This window comes from Pezoporus flaviventris, unplaced genomic scaffold (assembly GCF_033815535.1).
Source record: "Pezoporus flaviventris isolate CSIRO_AGI_PZ_B2104156 unplaced genomic scaffold, CSIRO_AGI_Pfla_v1 ptg000213l, whole genome shotgun sequence".
In the NCBI taxonomy this organism is placed as follows: domain Eukaryota; kingdom Metazoa; phylum Chordata; class Aves; order Psittaciformes; family Psittacidae; genus Pezoporus; species Pezoporus flaviventris.
In genome coordinates, this window is record NW_026892761.1 from 3,237,279 (window position 1) to 3,261,513 (window position 24,235).

Consider the following 24,235-nt stretch of genomic DNA (forward strand, 5'->3'; position numbering starts at 1 on the left):
GCCATTTGAAAAACGCCATTTGAGAGGCATTTTCTTCTCTGAAAGAGAAGTTATGAGCAGAGAGACTGAGCTTCCCCAAAGCAAGTCCAATGCTCCGCTTGGTGTCTGCAGGAGGGGCTTTGGTAGGAACCAGCCATCACCTCTGCGCCCATAGGAAATCCAGTGGGTTAACCCCTCAAACCAACCTCTGCTCCTGCCCACAGCTCCCCTGCATCACCTCATTTGCAAACAAGCCCCCCTGTGCCCATGAGCACATCTGGAGTGGGGGGGATCTGCAGCATGCCAGATTTCCCCAGGGCAAGCACTTCCCACAATGGGAACAGATACCCATCCTGCCTAATGCCTGCGCCACTGGAGATGCTCTGTGTGTAAAGCCGAAAGAAAGCTTACCCATACAGCACCCTTAGCAACTCCACATGATGATCCCACAAAGCATAAAGGGATGCTGCTTCTGAAATTAATGAATGTCATCATTTCAAAACCTGAAGCCCTTGGGAGGAGGGAATCCCGAGCCCTGTGGGGAGTCGCAGGCAGAGGCTGAGCAGAGCTTTTCAGGTGGCTCACAGCAAGGCTCATGCAACAGAGGTGATTGCTCTGCACTTTGCATATTCCCTCTGTGCACCGGGCTGGGATTTTTCATTTCATCCATAATTCATATCTCGCTGCAGCGATTCTACACAGGCAGTACGGGACCTCAGCATGGGAAATAACAAGGGAAAGAGAGAGATGCTTTTTGTCACCAGACAGCAAACTGTAGAGCCTGGGTCCAGCCAACACCTCCATTTTACCCCAACTTCCCTATAAGAAAAGATGTGAATAAACAGGGGAATAAGGGCTCGGAGTGGGGATGGACGAGGTGCCAGTGTGTGTGCAGCCTGCTGAGGGGTGCAAGAAACCCCTTTGCCTTGTATGGTCCAGCCTGGCTCAGAGTTGTGCATCCCACCAGACCTTTGCTCTTGGGTCCCTGTCAGCCAGGACTGCAGGCGACCACTGCAAACCCCACATAAGCCCAGTTCCAAATCCCCTCTCTTGGCTCTGTGTATAGCCAGGAGTGACTGTGTACAGCGGCCAGCACCACCTCCAGCCTGGATACATGAAAAAGCCATCACTGACCAAACCCAGGGTGGACCATAAGCTTTTGGGGCCAGGCTGCTTCTCTTCTTCACCTGGCTCCAGCAGTGCTGAAGGGTGACAGTCTTGGTTATCGCTGTGGATGGGGAGGTCACTGTGCTGCTCTGGCTGCATCCCATACACCAAGCAGCTTGTGCTCACTCTCAAGGCTATAAAGCTTTCTCCCGTAACCTCACTGCCTTTCCTCTCCATAACACATAGCCTGAAAAAAAACCCACAACCCAGTTTGTCAGAAACCGAAGTGTTTTGTGAGATTAAAATGTAAATGTTGCTCTCGGCTTTGCAGAGGGGGTTTGTTATTTTACTTCTGACTCTGCGAGGAAATAGATTCTTGATAACTGTGGAGCTGCTGCTGCCCAACCGCTGCTGCAAACAGCCAAGCCCGAAATGAATAAATCCTCTGTCAGCCAGCTCTGAAAACCAACTTGCTGCTGGTTCGGAGAAATATTGGGAATTTCAAAGCAGCCTTGCACAAGGGGGCTGTAATTACAGCAGCTTCTCCTGCACTGCCTGGGTTTCCCTGGGTTTGAGAGGAGAGGGGAAAGCAGAATGTCCTCTTTGACAGTGCTCATAATAACCGCTATATATTAACTTTTTACTATGTTTATTGACTTGAAAATACGGGGAAAGGGCTGTGTTGGGTGTCATGCTTTGCACTGTGTCACCTACGAACACCTGAATGGGGAGCTGAAAATAATTCACATCAAATTCCTGCCTGGCTTGGCTCCAGGTTGCAGCCTCGTGGCTTTAAAAAGGTCTGGCTGAACCCAAAAGGAAGGGATCTGTTTTCTTGTCTTCCCATGATGTCTCTTTTCTCTGGACAATCTGACTCTGCAGAGATGTGCACTGCACGCAGCATCCACCATGCACCATGGTCTGCGAATTATCCAGGCACCTCGTATATCCAGACTGCTGTAAATATGGTGAACTTAAAGGGAAAAATAATAAGGATGAGTCTGTTTGCTTTCTGCTGACCACCAAAGCTCTCAGCCACCCACCAGCGTAGTCAGAAGTGAGCTGCTGGGATTTGTGCATCCCAAGTTAGCACACATTTAAACGGCTGAACTTTGGTATAAGAAGCTCTTGGCTCTCAGTTGAAAACTATGACCAACATAAATATTCACAGCTTCATTGCCAAAAAGTATCATGAGTTTAAATTAACCTTTTATGCATGATATATATAATAACCTGAATACAACCAGCAGCTTGACCAGCAGCGCTTGGAAATGATCAGTAAGGCCAGAATCACTCAGAGGATTAATTTGGAGAACAATTTCAAAACCTGAGATATATGAAAATGAGCAGACCACACATTAATAGAGCTTGAGCCTGATCTGTAAACTTAGCTACTCACTTTTTATCCCTTAAGTAAACCAGGAAAAGTAATGTATTTATAGCCTCTTGACGTAAGTAGCCTCAGTGAAATATTGTATGTAATAAATATTCTGCCATCTCAGAAAGCTTATGGGACAAAGCAGCACCGAGGCACTGCAAAGGCAAACTCTACGTGGCTAAAGATTCTTGATGAGCTGCCAGCCAGCTGAAAACATCACAAATGAGAGAAAGCAATGAAAATAGAGACTTTATTAATATAGGATGGAGTTTTATTAACCCGACCGCAAGGCAGGGTCACTGGATAAGGTCTTTTGCCTTTCTGCTTTGCAGGGCACATTTAATCGTTCCTTCCAACCATCACCTTGGAGGTTGATCAGCTTTAGCCCAACAGTTTATTGTTTGTCTTTCATTTCCTCCACTGTTTTTCCCCTCCTTCCTTTCTGATGCGAAGATCATAAGATCTTGGCCCTTTTTCCTTGACCCATGCTGCCAGCATTGCTTTTTATGGAATTACAAATCACAGTGCATCCACGTTAAAACAAAAAGTGTTCCTCACCATTTTTAAATAAGGATGTCATTTGTAAATGCTTTATTCATAATTAATGGAATTATTACTGGGTGCAGCCACATTCTTCATCCATGTACTGTAAGATATGTTGTAAAGTGCATTAGTAAAAAGCTTTATGGATGAGGATATGACAACCTGGCTGTGAAGCACATTATGGGATCTACTGTAGCTATTGTTGCAACAGTCTTTATGCAAGATTTTAAGCTATAAGCCAGCCGGGGGCTGATTGATAGTGTAAATGTTAATAATTAATAATAGGATAATGTTGATAACTATGATTCTATGATGAGTATGGATTTTTTAGTTAGTATTATGCTAATATGCATTATTCACTGAATCATAAAATCACATTAGGGCTGAGAAAGTCTCTCTAGCTTTCTTCGTCTGTACCCCTGATGAGTCAATTCTGCTCTTTCCGAGCATTCCCAAGCCAGCCTGGCTTCCTGCATGAAACCTAGGGGTTAAGAAGTACATTTTAAAACAAATTCAGAGCTCTGAGTATGTGCTTATGAGACCGAGGTGTAAAGTAATGGCCTTTGGGACACAAGTACCACAAACCTGCCCGCTCTAGGCATGAGAGACCCATGATCTGAGGGACCCTCTGCTACTTTTACAAGGAGATAGGTTAAAATGAAGCCATTGCCACTGCAGATTTCTTTCACTGAAGAGCAGCATCCTCCAGCAAGTTAAAACCATCAGGCATGCTTACCTTTTGTAATGGGTGCTGGAAGGTCCTTGGGTTGGTGAGCAAGTGGTAACACAGGTGGGGTGTAAAGATGGAGGCATAGGGGAGAGAAGTAGAAAGCTGAAAGGCAGCTCAATGGTGGTGTCACTGTTTTACAGCTGACATTATCCTTGCTTATATCTGCTAGACAGGATGAAAACGGGCATCACGTCACGTCGGGTGAAGTTAATGTCTGTTTGCTGCCAGGCACAGACTGCTCCAAGGATGTGAATAGCCAATAGCAGCCTCAAAAATCAGGATTTAGATGCTGTGTAATGGCCCCTGGGACATGCTGGATGCAAAGGCTCCCAGTGGGGAGATCTCCCCTTCTCCAGCCCAGCAGTGGCTGTCTCCATCACTCGTCTCATGCCTGCCCTCGCAGGACCAGATATATGATTTTGCCTTCTCTAGTTTCACAGACTAAAATGCAGGAGAGCTCATTCCTGGTACTCAGCAGGTTTGCAGATAACCGATGCCAAAGGCATCCAGCATACTGAGCTCACTGGTGTTTTCCTGTTGGCACCGTCTCTGATGAGGAGGGGTGCGCTCCATGAACCTCTGTAATGATATTTAAATTCCTTAAACCAGGCTAATACCCACCCAGCTCCCTGGCAATGTGGGAACACAGGTTATTGACTACTCTGAGAGCGATGTTGAGGGAGAGCTGAAAAGTGGTAGTGCAGGAATCCTCTTCGAAGGAAATTAATATCGGTAGCTTTTTCTTAGAGAGATGAGAGCCCTCGGAGCTGATCCCCAGATTACTTTCCTTATCCCTCCTCCTTCCCCACCTCTTTGATTCTGTGTTCGGCTTCTCACTGTTTTCATTTCAGATAAACCCACAAGCACACTTCCGTGTGGATGTCACCCGGATCCACTCCCTCCCGGTCCACAGACACTCTGTCTCTTCTCTCACTTACATTAGTATCAATTATTTACAGCAGGGATGCTAAACCATGAAAACGAAGTTGCAGCAAAGCTCTGCCTCGGCTCAGTACCCCACACTGGTTGCAGGTTCCAGAGCTCCCCTGCTATTTGTACTTGGCCTTGTGGAGCAATGGCCATGAATTTATTCCCCCTTTCACAGCTGCAGAGCAGCCCATGTTTTCATGGGGGTAAAAATCATATAGGGAGTGTATTGGGCAAGCTTGTCTATAGGGAAAGCATTTCCACAGTGACAAGGGTTTGGAGCAGCACAGCTCCTTCGTGTGCTTGCCAGAAGGTTTCCTTTGCTTCTTTTTTTTCCTCTCCTTCCACAGAGGCTTCCTCCCATGGGAAAACAGCATTTGGAGGAAGGAGACCATCTGCCTGCCCACCGGGGATGGAGCTGACACCCAAAAGCAGGGTGCAGCCAGACTGCCAGGGGCTGCACTGCACCAGTACTGTAGCCATTTCCCTCATTCTGCTTCCCATGGGTATAATGTCTCTTCTGGGAGCCCATCATTTGGGGGAAGAAGCTCCTTCCCTCTCATAGCATCCAGTGCTACGAGGTTTAAACGGGGCTCTCGCACTATCACTGATGAGCTCCTTAAATGACCAAGTGCATAAAGGATTTTTTTTAATGAATAGTATCAAAACATGAATAACTAAAATCTCAGTTAAATGAGGATGCTATACAGCTTAGAACAGTATAAATACAAGTGTCTGGACTCTGTTCATGCATTTACTCTTTGGATCCAGAAGTACTTCACCTCCATTGGAAAGTGCATTGCTAAGTGAGGTGATGCTCACACCCTTGACCTTGGAACAGTGCCTACGTTTAAATTTCCAGTAATTCTCAGTGCTGTTCAGATCAATCCCTGCTTGCACCAGAGATGCTGTCCTTTCCTAGTTTTGCTTCAACTGCTTGCCCAGCACATTCCCATTCTGCTGGTTATGACTCAGGAAAGTGAAAAGAGAGCCCTTGAGAAAATAAAAAGAACAAATAAACCTTTTGAAACCTATTTTGAAACAGTAGAGACTATTCAGAGAGTGAAGAACCCCCTGAGTGCAACCAGAGCCTGCAGATGCTGAGCAAGCTGGTCTTGACCCACCATGGGTAGCAAGGGGATCACCCCATGAGACCCTATCGTGCCCTGAGGTTGCAAAGCTCCAAGCCTACAACACAGCTCCATAAAGAAAGCCTTCAACCACCAGTGGCCACTTCAGCCCTGGATGAGTGATGCAGGGCACCTCTGAGCATCCCTGTGAGCGTGCAGTGGCTGTGGTCCATGCTGTGGTGATGGCGAGGAGGTGAAGGGCAGAGCTTGCCTTGGCTGGAGGTTTCCATCACTCAAGCAGATGCTTGAGACCTTCAGGAAGCCTTCAGGCAAGTCCTGTCCCTAGCCCCAAATGAGCCCTTAGCTGATGCTCTGCTGTCACCCACGCATGTGATTTTGGGCAGACACAGAGTCACTCAGAGGAGAGGTATGCAAGGGAGGACAGAGAGAAGGAAGGGTGTTTTACCCTGCTGTGAGTCACTTCATTAGCCCTGACCCTGGTTGACCCTTTTACTGTTATATCAGCCTAACTGTTTATTTTCCTCATAAAACCAAACCGAGATCGATCGCCTTTGTCTCAAAGCCCTTTATGTGTCTTGGCGCCCAGGAACAGCCCTGCCGTTAGCAACAGGCCTAATGCAAATGGGATCTTTGGGAAGCAGGGATGGTTTGAAGCAGACACGAAGCCGACCTCCCCATCTTCCTCCCTTTTCCTGCTTAAGTTTCATCTATTGCATTTAAAAGAGAAATGATATCTATTTATTTTAAAAGTAAATGTATGATGCTATCTAGATATGGTGTGTCTCTGTTGTATATGCCGTCTGTACAATCAATAACCGTGTCTTGCTGGGGATTTAAATATTAGTCTTCAAAATCCACGTCTAGAGCACCAGATTTGTGTGAAAATATACCCTTTCTTGCTTAAGGAAGGATATTAATTATAGATGCAAACCCATAAATCTTCTGGCTTTAGGTGAGATATCTGCTGGATTATAAATATGAATAGGAGATGAGGGTCCTGCTCTTCCTATTATTACTATTTTTCTTATTACTCACTGGTTATTATTTGCTATATGATCGGTATCTTCAGGTGGGTCAAACATTACTGGGGAATGGGGAGCTAAGCCTTCAAAGGGTGCACACATGTTGAATTCATTAAAAGGTTTTCTATCCCAGCCTTACTCCCTGCTGCATTTCACAGTCTGGTCCATCATTAAACACCCTGCTCATGGCCTCTTCACCTCCTCTCCATCCTGTTTTTGGTACCTTATTTCATTGCACTGCTTTTGCCAGATCATATCAATCTCCCTAATGTTTATTAATGATGTCCTGTGCATCTTATTGACAATATGCTATTGTTTCCAAGGTTCTGCTTCAACACCAGGCCTGGAAAGCAGCCAAGCCAGAAGCCACTGAGGACCTCAATATCACGCAGGGCTTTGAGGGAGGTGATAATTTTCTTCTCCACCATTTATTATGGCAGACCTGGGAACAGCAGTAATAAGCCACAAGGGCTTGATTGTCCAAGGAGCTGAGCACCCAGAATACCAAGTGGAGGATCTGTTTCAGCTAGGATGCCACAACTTTAATGTGATGGTCCCAGTGAGGCTCAGCACCTCGCAGGGCAGGGCTGGTGGGGCCTCCCCATAACATCACCTCAGAGCTGAAGAATTCAGTATTCCCAGTTAATTCAACACAAAGCAATACAGGATCACATCGCAGTGGGTCTCCCATCCGTTACCAAGTGCTCCAGAGTCAGGAATGCCAATTAATGAGAGTTAAATTTCAGAGTTCATTGAGGACCTCAAGGCTTGCTGCCTTTGCTGTTGGTTCCCTGCTGGTCTCCGCCGCTGCAGCCGTGCTGGTTGCTCTGTGGTCCATCAAGGACCAAACAAAGCCAGATGCCAACTGCAAAGGGCCAGGTGCTCGCAAGCACTGGCAGAAGCAAAAGGCATGGAGCTAAGCTGGTGTGCACCAGGATTCCTAAAGGTACCTCTTGCAGGTGCAGCAATGCTGTGGGTTGCTGACCAAATAGGAGAACACAGTGGGATCTTAAACTAAATTCATATAACACCCTACCCTGAAATTAATAGGACCCTGTATGCCAGGACTGTAACCACAGGGCTCTGTGTAAGGTCTGCTTTTTTGAATTAGATTCCTGTGCTTAAATGAATTAAGTGAGCTGTCGGTATATTAAATGATTTAATGCCTTCTTCGGTTTTGCAGTGGAATCCTAATGAAAATACTCTTCAGTATAAAATGCTGAATAAATTAAATGGTGAAGTGTTTTAATAAACAGTCTGTTGTTACGGTGAACCACGTTAAAGTGGTGTTTATGTCTATGGTAATGATGCTGCCCTGGCTTTCTAAAAGAATTTTTGCTGGTTCAGGCTTTTTGTGACAAAACATAAGCGTTGTGCGTAAGGTATGCAGTTCAAAAACAGCTGTATGGTTCTTGGGCCAAATCCTGAAATCGATGGGAATCTTGTTGGCTGGCTAACATGGAGCTGGATTAAATGGTGTTTGGAGCAGAGGACTCTTACAGACTGAATTGGAGCTGCCTGGTGCCCTCTGCCCTCCGCAGGAGATGCAGGAGTGTGTGTGGGTTTACCTACAGCATTTGGCAGCATCCTGCAGTGCTGCCTCCTGCCCACTGATTAATAAACTGGATTATCAGATGTGCCTCTCGGGTGCTGGTCACAGCAGCAAAGAGGTGGCAGGCACTGGGGACAGCAATGGCAGCTTGAATCATGCCAGAGCTAAATCCAGCACAGCTCAGGGCCCAGAGTCCCTGGTGGTGCTCAGCCAGTGGGCAGCAGGGATAAGACAAGGTCCCAGCCTCCCAGCTTCAGGGATGGAGCCCTAAATTTACAGCTGCAGAGATTCTGCTATTGAAGAACCACAGCGAAGTCACAAATAAGCAGTGGAGGGGCTTAAAAGTCTTTCTTTGCTCATCCCAAGTTAAGGAAACAAATTACATATCTTTGATATTCTTTATATAAGGTAAAGACTTGCTTTTAAAGGTAAAGACCTTATAAGAACATAAAGTCTCTTATATATAAATCAACTATGAAACAACTTTAAATATCCTGCTTTTGGATATCAGTTATCTACTCACCTCCACCTGCCACAGTATTTCTTTGGAAGGAAAATCTTTTCCTGCCACTGTTTTCAGGCTTGAAAACATAGAAATAATGTCCCAGTATCCAAATGAAAAAATAATTTAAATTGCATATATACATATATACACACACACTGTTTGGTCCCCAGTACACCCGGATGCACAATAAGATGTGTGCTCGCGTTTGCAGATCAGTCCCAGAAGAAGACAGTGGGTGGCTCCTGGAGCTGCCCAAGTGAGGGGTCTGCAGCCAGGCTCCTGCTGAAGACTTGCCATGAAAGGAGAAATTCCAGCAGCTCCCAAGCCAGAGCAGAGATGCGGAGGAGTTCCTCCACAAAGCTTCACTGTGCATGATCATGGCTCTCCCATTCCGCGATTCCTGGGTGTAGATGAGTGTTACCAAACTTCACATTTTTACTCACAGTTTCAGCACCTTTTAAGGATTACGGATGTGTCATTTCCCTTTTATCAAGCTAAAACAGCAGACAGGGATCAGCACGATTTAACTGCACCACTGCAGGTTCTTCATGTACTTGTTTCAAGCTGCTTTCTTCAGCACTGCATTTTGGGGTTATCTTATAGCAGAGAGGTGTCGGCAGGGTTGGATTTATTTGGGTTTATAGTACTTTTCCAGCCTTTCCACTGCCAAAGATGAGGCACTAATAACATTGAGGTGTCTGCGTGAGTCTCCACCAAGGCCAGATCAATAACTCTGACAAAAGTGAATTGTCCCACTCAGTGCTCTGGGATGATGACTTATGTAGTTGTTATTAGGAACACTGTAAAATCAAAGAAGGACCACCCCATCTGTGTGGTGTGGGTGTCTCTTTGTTACTTCAGTGATTTTTGGTGGATGCAGGACATGCCTTCAAACATCAAAAAAAACCCCAACAGAATTGCTTTGAAATGGCCAGTGATGATGAAACCATCTATGGGGAAGTTGTTCTGATGTTACTTCTCCCAGTTTAAAAAATATACCCTTCCCAGCCTGGATTTTACAGTGTCAGCTTCCAGTCACCGGCTCTTTTTATAGCTCTGTCTATTAGATTGAAGAGCTCTCCCTTTCTGCATTTCTGCCTGAATACATCTGGATTGTCATTAAGCCATCCCTTAACCTTCTCTTTGTTAAGCTAAGCGCATTGGGGTCCTTGAATCTGTCACTATAAGGCATGTTTTGCAATGCTTCAGTCATTCTCGTGTGCCCTCTCCCATTCATCACCATCCTTCTTGAGTTGCGGACACCGGGAATAGCTGCGGTGCCCCCCTAGATGTTACACTGGAGATACTTCATCTGCTGCTTTATCCAGTTGTGCAATAGGATCTGTCTTCCTCCCAGTGAAATCCTGGTTCCCGGAAGCGTGCCCACATTAAACCTTTGCTTATATCTGGTTCACCAAAGACGCAGGTCTGAAGAAGAGGCAGAGCCACATACCAACCGTGCTCCCACTCCAGATCTTACCAGCAAGCCTTGATTGTAATGAGTTTTGATTTTCTACCATGTGCTTAAAATGATGAACTGAAACACAGCCACTTGGGATGATTCTCTGATATGTTTAAACATATCAGCGGGGTTTTCATCCGTTTAGCTCATGCCGTGTTGATTTCACATTGTTTTAGCTTCCTAATAAATGAGACAACATTAAGTTAAACGCCTCGCAGAAGTCAAACTTGGCCCTGTTGATGAAATGTACTAAATCAATCAAATCTATAATCACATTCTTGAAAAATTATATCAATTTCATTTAATAAGATCTATTTTCCATTAGCTCGTGTTGATTGTAATTAGTTATTCTCCTTAAATTGGTATTAATCAAGGCCCTTATCAGCTCTCCCATTCTTTCTCACAAAATCAACATCAAACAATCAGATTTATAATTACACAAGTCATCCTCCTCATCGATGTTCAGGCATTGGCACAGTGTCAGTGCTGCTTCGGGCTTCTGGAAAGCTCCTCACCCTGGAATGCTCCTGGGACAGAGTCTAAAACTCTCAGGCACTGAATCCTGAGGGCTGCTGATCACAGGAAAAATCCTCTAGCTGTAGCAGCAGTTGTTTAACATCCTGAGCTGGAGCCACAGATACTTCACATCATCACATTACACCAATACCTCCTCTAGCTTTTTTCCCCAAAATAGAGAAATTAAATATTTAGCGTCTGCCTTTTATGCATTCTTTTTTTAATGTCTGCTATTCTGTCTAGACAACTACTTTTAGTCTCTTATATCTAAAGAGCGCTTCCCTGTTGCCCTCGGCTCTGCAAGCCATAGGTTTCACCTAACAGCCTTCTGCCTGGGGCTGGGTTATGTTCATTATTACTCGCTTTCTTTTCTTTCCTCTCTGTGATTTGCGACCTACTCTTGCTCCCCTTTGAGCTTCTCTTTTTAACCAGAACAACCTTCTCTTTCCCAATGCTGAGATTTTCCTAGATTCCCAAGAAGCCAGCGTGCCTTTAAACAAAGAGTGGCCAAATACCATTCACATTCACTGTTTTAAATCTTCCAGGTGACCTGGCTTACACCACTGAAAAGCAAAGGGACCTACAGTCAGCTCAGCCTTTCTTCTGTCTGTGCCCAGCACGTGTAATCGAAATGGGGTCACCTCTGTGCTGGCTGTATCTAGTTTTTGGATCTGTGATCGGCTCTCCAGCTGTCAATATGATCTCGTCGAAGATCCTTCTGGTTTTGAGGAGGAAACACTCTTCTATGGCGTATAGAAAAACCCAAACCCAGCAGTGTGAGCCCTCCAGCTCACATCATTTGGGTTGAGGTTCCCCAGAACATCGTAGGGAAATCTTCTTAAGTATTACAGATATGTGACTTAAGGAGCCAATAATTCCTGTTTTCTAATGAGAGTTGATGGTCGGGAGAAGCATCTTCCTTGGCTTTTATTTGTACTTGAGGTCACTTTCTCTTATGTTTTAGTGGTGCTTGGAACGCAGCAATGTCACTTCTCATATTGATTGTCCCTCCTGCACCTTCTTTGCCCACTCGATTCTTTCTAAATAGGTTACAGCTATTGATTTTAATATTCCAGGCACATGGATTTTTCTCCCCAAGTTTAAGTCATGCTCTCCAGGTAGAATTTGTACTCATAAATTAGTCGTTCCCAGCTTTTTGCATTGCTCAGACTCTCCGCACTGCTGTACAGGCAATTAATGTTCTCCCCATCATTTCCCTAGGTGTATTCATTAGCTCCTTTCTCAGCAGCTTCATTTTCTTCCTTGGGCCAGGGTTGGGGGTGGATGCCAAAGGATTTCTGTGCTTCTCCACGGTCTCCAGTGCCTGTTGCTGCTCACCCAGTCCAAGTATCCCTCCTTCCAGAAAGGCTACCAGCCTAGACGGCTAGCAGGAGAAAGGGAAAACCTCAGTAGAAAGGAAAACCTCAGCCCAGTTGCAGCACAGATGGATTTCGGGGTCAACATGGCAGTGGATGCAGAATGAGTCAAAAACCAATCCGTCATAAGTCTGCTTCAGACGGTCTCCAACCACTAGTTCTCCTGGCAGCCACTTCCCATGTTCAGCTCAACCTGCTGTGACTAAAGGCTTCATTACAGTCTCAGTAGACAAACATCCACAGCCTTTCCCTCACCCACTAAGCAGGTCACTTTGTCATGGAAGGAGATGAGGCGAGTTCAAGCAGGACCTGCCTTTCATAAACCCAGGCTGAGTGGGCTTGATCCCTGGTTGTTCTGTATGTGCCACATGATGACACTCAAGATTATCTGCTCCATAACCTGGCACCAAGGTCAGGCTGGGAGGTCTGTAGCTCCCTGAATCCCCCTTCTGGCCCTCTCTTGCAGATGGGCATCACATTCACTATCACCCAGTCTTGCAGATGGGCATCACATTCACTATCACCCAGTCTTGCAGATGGGCATCACATTCACTATCACCCAGTCTTGCAGATGGGCATCACATTCACTATCACCCAGTCTTGCAGATGGGCATCACATTCACTATCACTCAGTCTTGCAGATGGGCATCACATTCGCTATCACCCAGTCTTGCAGATGGGCATCACATTCACTATCACCCAGTCTTGCAGATGGGCATCACATTCACTATCACTCAGTCTTGCAGATGGGCATCACATTCACTATCACCCAGTCTTGCAGATGGGCATCACATTCACTATCACCCAATCTTGCAGATGGGCACCACATTAACTATCCCCCAGTTAACTGTGACACCCCTGTTGAGACAGGATGGCCGATAAATGATGGAAAGAAGAATGTTCCCACCAGCATTGTGCTCATTTTAACAGGCTTTATTGGAAAGCAAATAAAAAACACATGACCCCCCCCACACACACACACCTAAATCTGTTCTTGGAGGTCCTAAACAGGTTGCAGCCAGGGGTTGGAACAGAGACTTGTGATGGTTTTGAAGTGTCCCATCGGGGTGGTTTTATTTGCAAGTTGTGCACATTAATGTATGGTTAGCATATCAAAGCACAGCAATTCTCCAGGCTCAGCCCTTGCTGGGCTCAGTGGCTGGGGATGTGCCTGTCCCTGCTCTTGAAAATAACCCTCCATCTTCTTTAATCCAGCAGAGAATTTAGGGGCAAGACTGTAAGCAGAGAAGTGGTGAAGTACAAGAGAAGAGAGCAGAAAGTCTGTAAAATAAACAAGCTACAAAATGCCTCCAGGTTGCTCTAAATTATGCATCCTTCCTGTTGGGAGATGTTCAAGGTTGTCTATTTCTTTGAATGGCTTTCCTCCTGGATACTCACCTTCATTTTCTGGGATGCCTCTGCAGTGGGTTTATGCTTATTTTTCCTTCCCTTTCACTGCATTTTTAACATCTTCTTTGTTACCTTTTAAAATGCAGAGCATGATGAGCGATGTCCCCCCTCAGCTGGGCTGCGGGGGAATGGGAAAGGGATAAATGGTGTCTAGTAAGAGGTCAGTGCCTGCTGCAGGGCTAGCAGCATCCTGAACCCCTTGCGGCGGTTTCCCCCTGTTTAAGCCCAGGGCAGATGGATGATGCAGTGTCTGCAGAGACCCTGCACAGACCCCATTGCTCCCAGCCCTGGTCCATTGCTTGTGCAGAGCTAGGAGCTTCACTAATACAAGCTGAATCCCTGAGCCTCCTGCCAAAAAGCATAGGGGCTGTTCTGGGAAAAAGCCTGAGCAGCTCGTTTCCTTAATGCAGTCGGTGCTCTCTTCAGTTATGAATTTCATTTTTAAATTGTAGCTTCTACCTTTTCTATTTTTTTTTTATCATTTTATTATGAAAACCTCTAAATTTCATTAGTTTGCACTTACAAAAATAAACCTGGCATCGAGTAGTGAGCTCTCTGAGATTGTGTCATCAATTTACCCTGCCACCGAAGCAGCCCCGTGTCACGCCTGGCACGGTGACAGCACCCAACTTCAGTCCTGCGGCTGCCTGCGTCACCTGCCCTGCCTGGAGGCCAAGAGGTACTTTCATGGACTTTTGTCATTAGGAACTTTGGTTTCAAGGTTTCAGGGGGAAGAGGAAAAAAAAAAAACAACCAAAAAAGGAAGTTGATTGTAAATTTAATTCCTGCATCTTAGTCATTTCTGGACCACGGGTCATTAACCACGCATTAGTACCATCAGTACCATTTTTCATAGGGGCTGCACCAGCGACATGGAGCACGGCTGCTGCATCCTGGAGCATCCTGCCTGCAGCCTGCAGGCATCTCAGTGTGGAGGGGGGCACTCAAAGCCTGTGGGCTCGGCAGTGTTTTACTAGGCAAATTCCAGAGGAGAGCCAGAACGGTGGCAGTGCTGAGTGTGCTGGTAGCGTACCAACATCCTCGGAGTGAGGACTTCTCTGTATTTTACATTAAAACACCTCCTTGTCTTATAAAACATCCCAGCACTGTCTCTCACCCTCTCTCCACGCTCTGTTCATTTTTAACCCTTGCAGCTATGTGATGGCTTAGTGTGAGGTGTCCCTGCCCGTGGCAAGGCAGTTGGATCTGGATGATCTTAAGGTCCTTTCCAACCCTAATTATTCTATGATTCTATGGTTTAACACTTCCAGACTTCAGGGATGTGGTCGACGACTTGTCCAGTCCTAGCAGCACAAGTGCTATTTGTTACCAGTGTAAAGTTATCTCTTCTTTTAACTAAAAAGTTGTGTTGCAGCATAAAAGGTAAATCTGTGCCTATGTGAAAGACCCATCCCGAGGCATTCAGCCCTGCCCATGCTCAGCACCAGCCGGAGTCATCCAAACACTGGCGATGTCAGTCTGTCCACAGGCTTGACAAACAGCCTGAGGAAGCTGGTTCCTTTAATAGGCTTCAGGGGTTTATTTATAGCCCCTTTGAATAAGTGCAGCTGATACTTAAGATCGGCAGATTTAATGACAGCGAGCTGGCGAAAGGCCAGGTCTGCAAATAGTGCCACTAAAAGTCTTCTCCTCCATAAAATTTGTTTAATGTAAGAAATCATATCGCGCAGGGCTTTGCCTGCCATCTTTATAATTAGCAGGAGAAATCTCCATTTCACTCCAAAGAGCAGCCAGCACTTTATGGGACTTGGCTGTCTGTTAGTAGTAGTTTCGAGATTTATCTCCACGTTTGGAGGGGCTCTTGTTCTGTGTCCCATGGGAATGGGACCACTCTGGATCTCCTAGTGCTTCCCCAGAGAAGCAGGGAACAGGAAAGAGCAGCAGGACCTGTGCCAGGTCCATGTGGTGGCTGATCATGGAGGACGATCACACGCCATATATCCCAACCCCAAGACCAAATCCTTGCCAAGGAGCCACAACCCGATACATTGACATCCCTCAGAGATTTGACCAAAACCCCATCAAATCAACCAGAAAAGCAGCCCGGAGCAGGGCAGTTTGTGAGATATAGACATGCAAAACACATTGAAACCATCACATTTTGTCTCGCTTTGTCAATGTTTGATAACTTTGAGATGTTTTTCTGTAAAGAAAGAGCCACATTAGATTTTGGCAACTATTCCTACTTTTTACAGACCTCTCAATCATATACAAAATCCTTGGCACCATCCAGCTTCCTCCATCAGCAGAAAAGCTGAGAAATAGGGTTTTGCTGATCTTATTTTCTGAAGGGTCCCCTTGAGATGCGTCCTCTACCTGCACACCTCGAGAGCAGATCTTGCTTTGTCCTGAGATGTCCCATGGGATTGTGAGAGAATCTGGATTATTCTGGGTGTCTTTATGGAACAGCTTTCCCTGGTGTTTGCACTGTATATATCCTCTGCACCTCCTGCCAGCTCAGCTATGCAGAGATTTCGGTCCAGCTCCCTCCTATTATAAAGATTAACCATAGGCGAACCCTGGCCAGCTCCGTGATTTAGATTCCCTGTTTCTGTAATGGACCGAGCAATTGCCTGGCTGCGAGATGGGCTGATATTTATAGATACACTCTGGATCCCAGATAAAATGCTGTGTCTTTAGCTGAAGATGCGAGAGATGATTAGTGTCCTTTCCACGGGCTGTGGTTTAAAGTTGAGGTACTTCCGAGTGCCTTAATGCCTGGCTGACCTGGGACCTACATTCAGAAGAAGCTCTAAAATTAAAAAGGCAGAGGAAGGAAAATAATTGGGTGGATTGTGCTGAAAAAGGTGCTACCTATGGCTGTTCACTCTGTCTTTTTTTAATTTTTAAGCTTTTCCTATCATATTTTCCCTCCAGGAGGATGAAATATTGCAAGAGCCGGGTGCACGGTCCCTCCTCTTCAGATACAAGCAAGAAGTACACACACAGACATTTATTTACTGCAAGGAGGATAACTCCATCACACAGAGACACGAACGTGTCTCCTTCAATTGCCTCAGTACTCACAGGGCCTCTGAAGTCAGAGGGGGAGCTGCCAGTGTGGGGTGGGGGGGTTCAAGCACAGGGAAAATGAAGCTTGTGCCCTTACAAGACACCACACACCCTATTTCCAGGTAACAACCAGGTGTGAAAGAGGCACCTTGTTGCCCGTACATGTGTTTAGACCTGAATTTCAGGCTTTGTTAGTCTTAAGGGTCCCAGGAGGCTCCTTCGTGCTGCTTGTAGGGATTTGACCTTGGGAGAGGTTTGCAAGGTGGCTGCAGGCTGCAGCTCATGATGCCTCCTGCGATGGCAGGATCCGTGTGGTACCCACTGGGATGCTCAACCCAGCTCTGCATCAGCCGGGGTGCAGCTGTTAAATCCCCTCTGGGAGAGGTTGGTGCTGCTCAGGTGCAGCCACTTTCTGGTGGCATCCAGGAGTGATGCTCTGCTGTGCCTGATAAATGAACCCTCCCCTAACACTCGCAAGTAGGACCAGGCCGTTCTGCTTTCCACCAAAAACCTCCCTTCCAAATACACGTGAGAGGTGTTTGTACTGATGTGATCAGCAATGGGGGCTGGCAGCTGTATTTTGAGCCCCAAAAAAGGTCTTTCAAGGCTTCAAAATAGAGTGTGAAAATCCTCCAAGAGACCTGACCCCTGAACAACTGATGTGCGGCAGCTTCAGCTGCCCCAGTTTCAGGACACCGACTCCTTCTCCTGCTCTCAGTAAATGCTACAAGTCCAGAGGCTTTTCCACCAGAATGTATTAATTCAAGTGAGGTCCCTGTACAGTTCTCACCCATGATGCAAAGCCAGTGATCAGGAGCTTGCTTTTCCCAGCCTGGGGTGATGCAAACCCACTGCAATCCTCTGGGTGGGAGCGGGAGCTCCCCAAAGGACTTCAGGAGCTTTCTGGGGTGCAATGAGTGATGTTGCACCCAAGGGGGTGCAAGGAGGATGATGTCCCCTGTCCCTCCATGCTGTCCTGCAGCCAATGTGCACGCAGCAGAGATCTCATAGAATCACAGGATCCCAGACTGGTTTGTATTGGAAGGGACCTTAAGCTCATCCAGTTCCAACCCCAGCCACAGGCAGGGACCCCTTCCACTGGAGCAGCTTGCTCCAAGCCCTGTGTCCAACCTGGCCTTGAACACTGCCAGGGATGGGGCAGCCACAGCTTCTCTGGGCACCCTGTGCCAGCGCCTCAGCACCCTCACAGGGAAGAGCTTCTGCCTAAGAGCTCATCTCAGTCTCCCCTCTTCAGTTTCGGTCACTCTGGTACGTGCAGGGTGGTTTCAGGCACTGGGGATTGCACTGATGTATAGAAATTAATACTGTCTATTTAAGGGAGGGCAGAAGGAGCAATCTGATGGATTATTCACTGAGCCTCAACCCCAGGTGCATTGTGACAGAGCCCTGATGCAGCCCTGTCACACACACCCGAGCAGATCTGCAACACAGCTATGAGCGCGGGCACTTGCAACGAGCTCTGGTCACACCACTACATGGCAGAGGAGGAGGTCTGAACCTTGATCTCCAGACACCACTTTGAACATGCCTGAGCTGCTCACCACTGCATCCCACGTCCTGTGCTAGGCACCGATGCAGCCTGAGCCTTAGCAATAAATGGTTGCATCAAAATAGCTCATTTTCAGACCAAAAGTGATTCTGCTACAAAATCTACATTTTCAAGGGGTAAACGCACCTGATCCGAGCATGTAATGCTTTGTTAGCGTCCAAATCACCAGCAGAAGAGGGCATTTCACTCAATAAAGCAGCAAGTTTCGAAATAACCTGAATTATTCCAGCCCAAATTAATAGTTGTGAATTATTCACCCAATTCTGGTAGCATGTCCTGGTTTTGCTGAACTAAAACCAGCTGTATAATACCCTCTTAGCCTACTGGGCTTATCTCCAGAGCTCAAAGCTGTTCAACTTCCTTGTCTCTGTTTTCCTTCTCATTTATTTTCTAGATGATAAATAATAATTAAAAAAAAAGGATTTTTTTAAACCAGAATAAGACAGAATTTTCCTTTCCCAGTGCATGGTTTGCTGGGGCATGGGGGGGGGGGGGGAAGGGAGGCTGCAGAGCCTGAAGTATTATCAAGAATGTCACTCAAATTACAATATAATTGGGGGGGGGGGGAATATTCTGGCAGCTAATTCTGATTGCAGTGCACATTTCTGTGCCTGTGACAAATGATTTCTAAAGTTAGACTCAAGGACACCAAGCTTCCAAGAGGTCACTCCTCGATGGTGGTTATTGTGTTTGCCACACCAAAAGAAGTTTCAAATTCAGAGGAGGGAAGAGGGAACACAAAAGGAAGGGATGAGCTGAGCAAAGATTGAAGTGTTTTGTTTTAAAAGGACTGATGCTGGGAGCCATAAAGTATGAAATACAGGAGGGAAAGCAGATTTGGGGCTAACCTACAATAGCACATTAGACTTTAAAGCTGTTCCAACAGACTAAGCATTTGAGAAAGAATCGGAGCCGTTTGTGATAAGTTGCTCCTCTTATCGGCAAACTGTCATCCGTCTTGAGTGAGAACATTTTGTCCACCCTACCAAAACAAGTCAGAAAAATTGGATAAAAACAAAAATATAAATCAGAGCGGTAGCTGGGAGCAGGACTGAAATGATGGCAATTCCTTGGCAGGGATCGCCGTGCAGCTAAATGTCAGATGTGGCAGGAAGAGTTATACTTTCGGCTTGAGGTCAGGAATTACGTGCCAGCGCATGGTGGCCGACCCTCAGTGACCATGGGACCTGTGGTGACAGCCCCAGTGGCTCCATGGGCAGTGGAGCTGTGTGTCCTGGCTACTCTCCTCCATCACTGTCCCACCAGGGGCTTTGCTCAGTGCACAGCCCAGCACCGTGGCATGAACATCCCATTGATTGCAGCAGGGTCCATGCTGCTGGGTCAGGACCTCCTGCTCACAGACAGAAGCAGAAGATCGTGGTGCCTGCAGCCTGCTGTCTCAAGGCAATCTTTGCGACTGGCTCTAAATGCTGCTGGAGCCTCCCTGCCCCATGCCTGGCTCCCTGCAGACACTTTTCCATGGGATAAGTGGCTTGCAGATAATCACGGATTAAGTGCTTCTTAGGCTTTTGCTAAATCTAATCATTTCACTGCATTCCCAAAGCACCCCTGGAGCTACACAGTGGGTGGAGAATGAAGATGCACCCTCTCCTGGGTATGTGTATGTGTGTGGGGTCATAGGGACCAACTGCACCTGAAGTGCTGGACTCCCCCTCTCTTCTGGGTGCACTTCAGGGAAACCCTGCTCGGATCAGAGGAAAGCATCAGGGTACAACCTGCTCCTTGGCAGTGACAGCTATGGGCAGCCCTTCCATCCATCCTCCCCTTTTCAGCCCTGCGAGGGAAGGCATTTAGCTGCACCTCCAGTTCTTAGTGCTTCATGTCCTCAGGTCAAGGGGATGAGGTGCATGTGTGCCTTTGGAGCATGGAAAAGTATCTAGGGACATGGGCACGATATCACGGCAGGACCTTGCCATTTGAGCTGGAGTCAAAGGGGGGTGTCCATAACACCACAGGGGATGGGCAGAAGCTCGGCAGCCCAAGAGGACAGACACTGCTTTGAGCCCAAGGCATGCCCCAAACTTAGATGGGCAGCAGCAGGAGGACCAGGGGCCTCGATGCCCAGGGCAGCAGGGGTGGAGGGCAGCCAGGGTGCAGCCTGCCAGCCCCTTTCCCATGTGGCACTTGATGCTCCCAAGTGTTTCTCTCCTTCACGTCAACACATCTAACACTGTGTTCCCACTGCAGCAGAGAAGCTGAGATCACTGGAAGCAAGACCTGAATCAGATCCTGAAAAAATTAGCTATTTAGATGCACCATAGCTGCTGCTCTCTCAGCAGCAGTTAATCCACAAGACACCCAATTACAGTGTGGAAGCAGAGGTACAATGAGGGGAGAGCTGGAGACACCCTTTTACAAAATCACTAAATGGGAAAAGAGATGCTGGGAAGAAGTGAGGAGTGTGGTACAGCAGATCCTGAGCAATAAAGATGTGGCAATGTCAAAGGCTTGTGCGTATGTGGCAGAGAACAGCACCTTCAGCGGCCAAGAAGGAAGGAGGATGTTCTCTGCCCCTAGGAACTGAGCAGTAAATGAGGGGAATCATTGAAAAACTCCCCAAAGCCTTTTGCAGGTGGGGAAAGGGAAGTTTCCACAGGGTCTCACAGCATCACTCCCTGCCCAACCTGCCCCAAGGTCACTGCACCCATCGAACACCCATGCTGCAGGAGTGAAGCATCCGCTATAGCAGGGCTGTTGGAGCTGTGTTATGGTGCTTTAATTTGGTTTTTAAAACTTCTTCTTTAAAATATTACCCATTTTGCAACAGTTTGGTGCTCAGGGCATTTCAAGTGCTTCTGTAAACGCAGGTGACTGAGCAATAGCTGAGCGTTTGCTTTCACTCAACTGGGAGCAAAACATCCTGATGCACCAAGGTTAGATTGCTGGGTACTGCAATACCTGCTACAAATGCCAACAGCAAGTGCCCGTCTCAGAAAGACCAAGCAACTTGTAACAGGAGGACTGGGATAAGGGACAACAATTTGTTCCCTTTTGGAAACATCCCAACAGCAAGGACATCAAAGCTGCCCTTTGAGCAGAATCTGACGAGGGGCTGGTGCAAACTCGTCTCCTAAGAGTATCATTTAATGCACATTTTGTTGCAGAGGAGTGACTCAGGCAAGGGTTAACCAAGGCTGTGCACCAATATATACTGCATTTGCAGCTGTGTGGGTGCATATCTCCCTCTCGCACATATACAGGTATTTGGTTATCTATGGCATGTGGGCTGGCGAGCAGACAGGCTCTCCTCTCACCACGGTGGGGTGTGGGATGCCTCACGAATTCTCTCCATCACTTGTCTGGAGATCCTGGCAAGCCCCTGGGAGCCTGCAGTTAATCAGAGCCGTGTTTCTGAGCACCACTGCAGGCAGTGGGACTCCACTGCTGTGTTTCGGGGTGTCCTGTAGCAGCTATAGCCCACACAACCCCATTCCCCCAGCACTGCACACTAAGCACCTCCTGGGCTTCATCTGCCAGGTCCTGGGTTTGCTGATGGGACTTTTCAGTCCCATTTATTGGCTTTTCTTTTTGCACTGTAATGCTCTAACATTGTGGCAGGTACAAAAGAGCTGGAAGATCAGCCAAGTCACACAGCCAGTCCCTCTCTGCCACCAGACACACGGTAGAGCTAAACTTCTGCTCTGGTTGCATTTGGTTGTGCTGTTTCCTTGCTTGCAAGGATTACAATATTCCCTGCCTGTACTGCACCACTGACAATAAATCCGAAGCAACCAGGGCCCAAGTTATTGAAGAGGTTTCCCGAATGGAATGTCAATTACCTTTCCCTTCCAGCACCACCGACATCCTCTGGCACTTACAAATCCCAGCTTTATTTTGAGAAATGCAGCCTTTTGCTCTAATTATTCAGCCTGCGCTCTAAGGCGAGTGAGAGAAGTAATATTTAGTAGGTAAACTTGAAAAGGCAAGCGGTGGTTTAAATTGGTACTGCTGGGATGCCAGGCATGAAGGAATACAGTCCCTAACACAGGCAGTCAGTGTGTGTGCAACGGTTTATGTGTGAAAGTATGGAAGTAGTGGGAGCATACCATAGGGTAATGTTTGAGGTCCCATTCTGGGTGAAATTCCCTTCAGAGGCAGCTGGGATTGCTTTTGCTGGTGGGGATCTGGTTAGAGAAAACAGTGCCATGACCTGGATGGGTATTTCTCTTTCTGCCCAGCATAGTTACCACGCTTGAGCACGCTGAGAGCCCTGTGGGGCTGCTCTGATGGGTGCAACATCATCACCTCTGGAAAGAGAAGCTCCTTTGGGTCTGGAGGAGGATGCAGGAGAGGAACTGATGTGCCATCACCACAGGGACTAAGGGGTGCTGCTGTGGGAATGCAGGGATTCCCCTGGGAGGAACTGTCCTTCTCTGCCCTTGGGTGAAGTGTTCCCCTCTCAGAACTCATCATCCAGGTGCTTCGTCTCTCTCCATCCCCATCCCTTCCCCAGCTCTCTCCTCATGGGCTGCCACCCTCCTTCCACATATAGATGCCAGTCTGTCCTTGCTCATTGCTATTCTCCACCCGTCTCCTTAGCTCTGCCTAGTTTCAAAAGGGAATGCTTTGTCAAGGTGCCAGGATCCCCGGGCGGAGGTGAAGGTTGGTAGATCAATGCCATGAATGCCTCCCAGGGCATCAGCATCTCTGCAGCTCTTATGCCCAGAGAGAGGGACCAGCCCTGGGGCTTGGAGGTGCTGAGCCCCCTCCTTGCAGCGTCACTTCCAGATTTGCAGCCCAATCTCAGCTTCCAGCTTTACTCCAGCACTTGGCTTTCCCCTGGGCTCACCAGCCCAGCCATGAGCACGGTGGTACTTGGGAACCAGCAGCCCTAATTCTTGTTTAAGTTTCATTATCCTCTTTCCTATGATCTCCTCTTTGATCCTGCTTCCATCCCTCTGTGTCTGCCTTTCCCTGCAATTCCCCATGGCACCTACACATTCCCAGACAACTTGTGCACGAGCCACATCAGATTTTCATCTAAATCACCCCGAAAACAAGTTCAAAACACAAGGTTCATCACTCCTGACCTGCAACTAGACCAGAGGCAGCGGCACCAACTCAAGAAGATACAAATGCCTTTGTAAAATGCCTTTGCCAAGAACGTGCCCCATTGCTGACAAGGGCTTTCGAGGGATTTCCAGCCTGGTCCCATGGGAGAAAGAAGTGCTATCATCTTGGGACACAGTCTGGCTTTTAAGGTTTGTATTATCTGTAAGGAAAATAACCCTGTTTGTCCCAGACCTGCTTGTTCTGATAGCTCAGAAATAGGTGTCATTACCAGGTGTCATTACTCTAAAGTCACACCTAGCCAGCAATACAGCTACCGCAGATAGATGAAGAGGATAATTTGATTCCATCTTTGGAAATGTCAGACTTTATGGGTGAATAAAATACATTCCTTTTTTTCTTTTCTTCTTCTTTCATCATTCTGTTTATCAATATTGGGTGAAAACAGACTAAAAATTGCTTATAAATGGGTAGTGTCAAGAGGGAGGCAATCCCTACCCCTAGCATGTGCCCAGTGCTGCCACAGCCACCTCTGCTTAGTGTATAAGAACCATGTAAAGCAATAAAACAAGGCACAGATGAAGAAAGAGTAACCTCTGATATGTCTCAGCTATTGCTGTACAAGTAAGTCCAGGTACTGCAGATGATAATCATGGTCATGCAACATAAGATCATAGAATCATATAATCATGGAATAGTTCGGGTTGGAAAGGACCTTAAGATCATCCAGTTCCAACCCCCCTGCCATGGGCAGGGACACCTCACACTAAACCATCTCACCCAAGGCTCTGTCCAACCTGGCCTTGGACACTGCCAGGGATGGAGCATTCACAACCTCCCTGGGCAACCCATTCCAGTGCCTCACCACCCTCACAGGAAAGAATTTCCTCCTTAGATCCAATCTAAACTTCCCCTGTTTCAGTTTGAACCCGTTACCCCTTGTCCTGTCACTACAGTCCTTAACGAAGAGTCCCTCCCCAGCATCCTTGTAGGCCTCCTTCAG

General features: G+C 47.1%; 1 long non-coding RNA gene across 8 annotated transcripts in view; it reads right to left on the reverse strand.

The window, feature by feature from the left end:
- Nucleotides 1–1,366: 1,366 nt before the first annotated feature.
- Nucleotides 1,367–24,235, reverse strand: part of LOC133262696 (uncharacterized) — a 53,212-nt gene continuing 30,343 nt past the window's right edge. Inside the window, exons 3-4 of one of the 8 annotated variants that reach the window (XR_009741387.1) lie at nt 3,744–3,902; nt 1,367–2,059 (exon numbers count right to left, since the gene is read on the reverse strand). This is a non-coding gene — a long non-coding RNA (uncharacterized LOC133262696). Of the gene's footprint in view, nt 2,060–2,700; nt 3,903–8,995; nt 10,263–10,284; nt 10,922–13,586; nt 13,717–24,235 lie in introns of those variants that run through there. The other 7 variants (XR_009741384.1, XR_009741382.1, XR_009741385.1 and 4 more) reach the window with 7 other exon arrangements.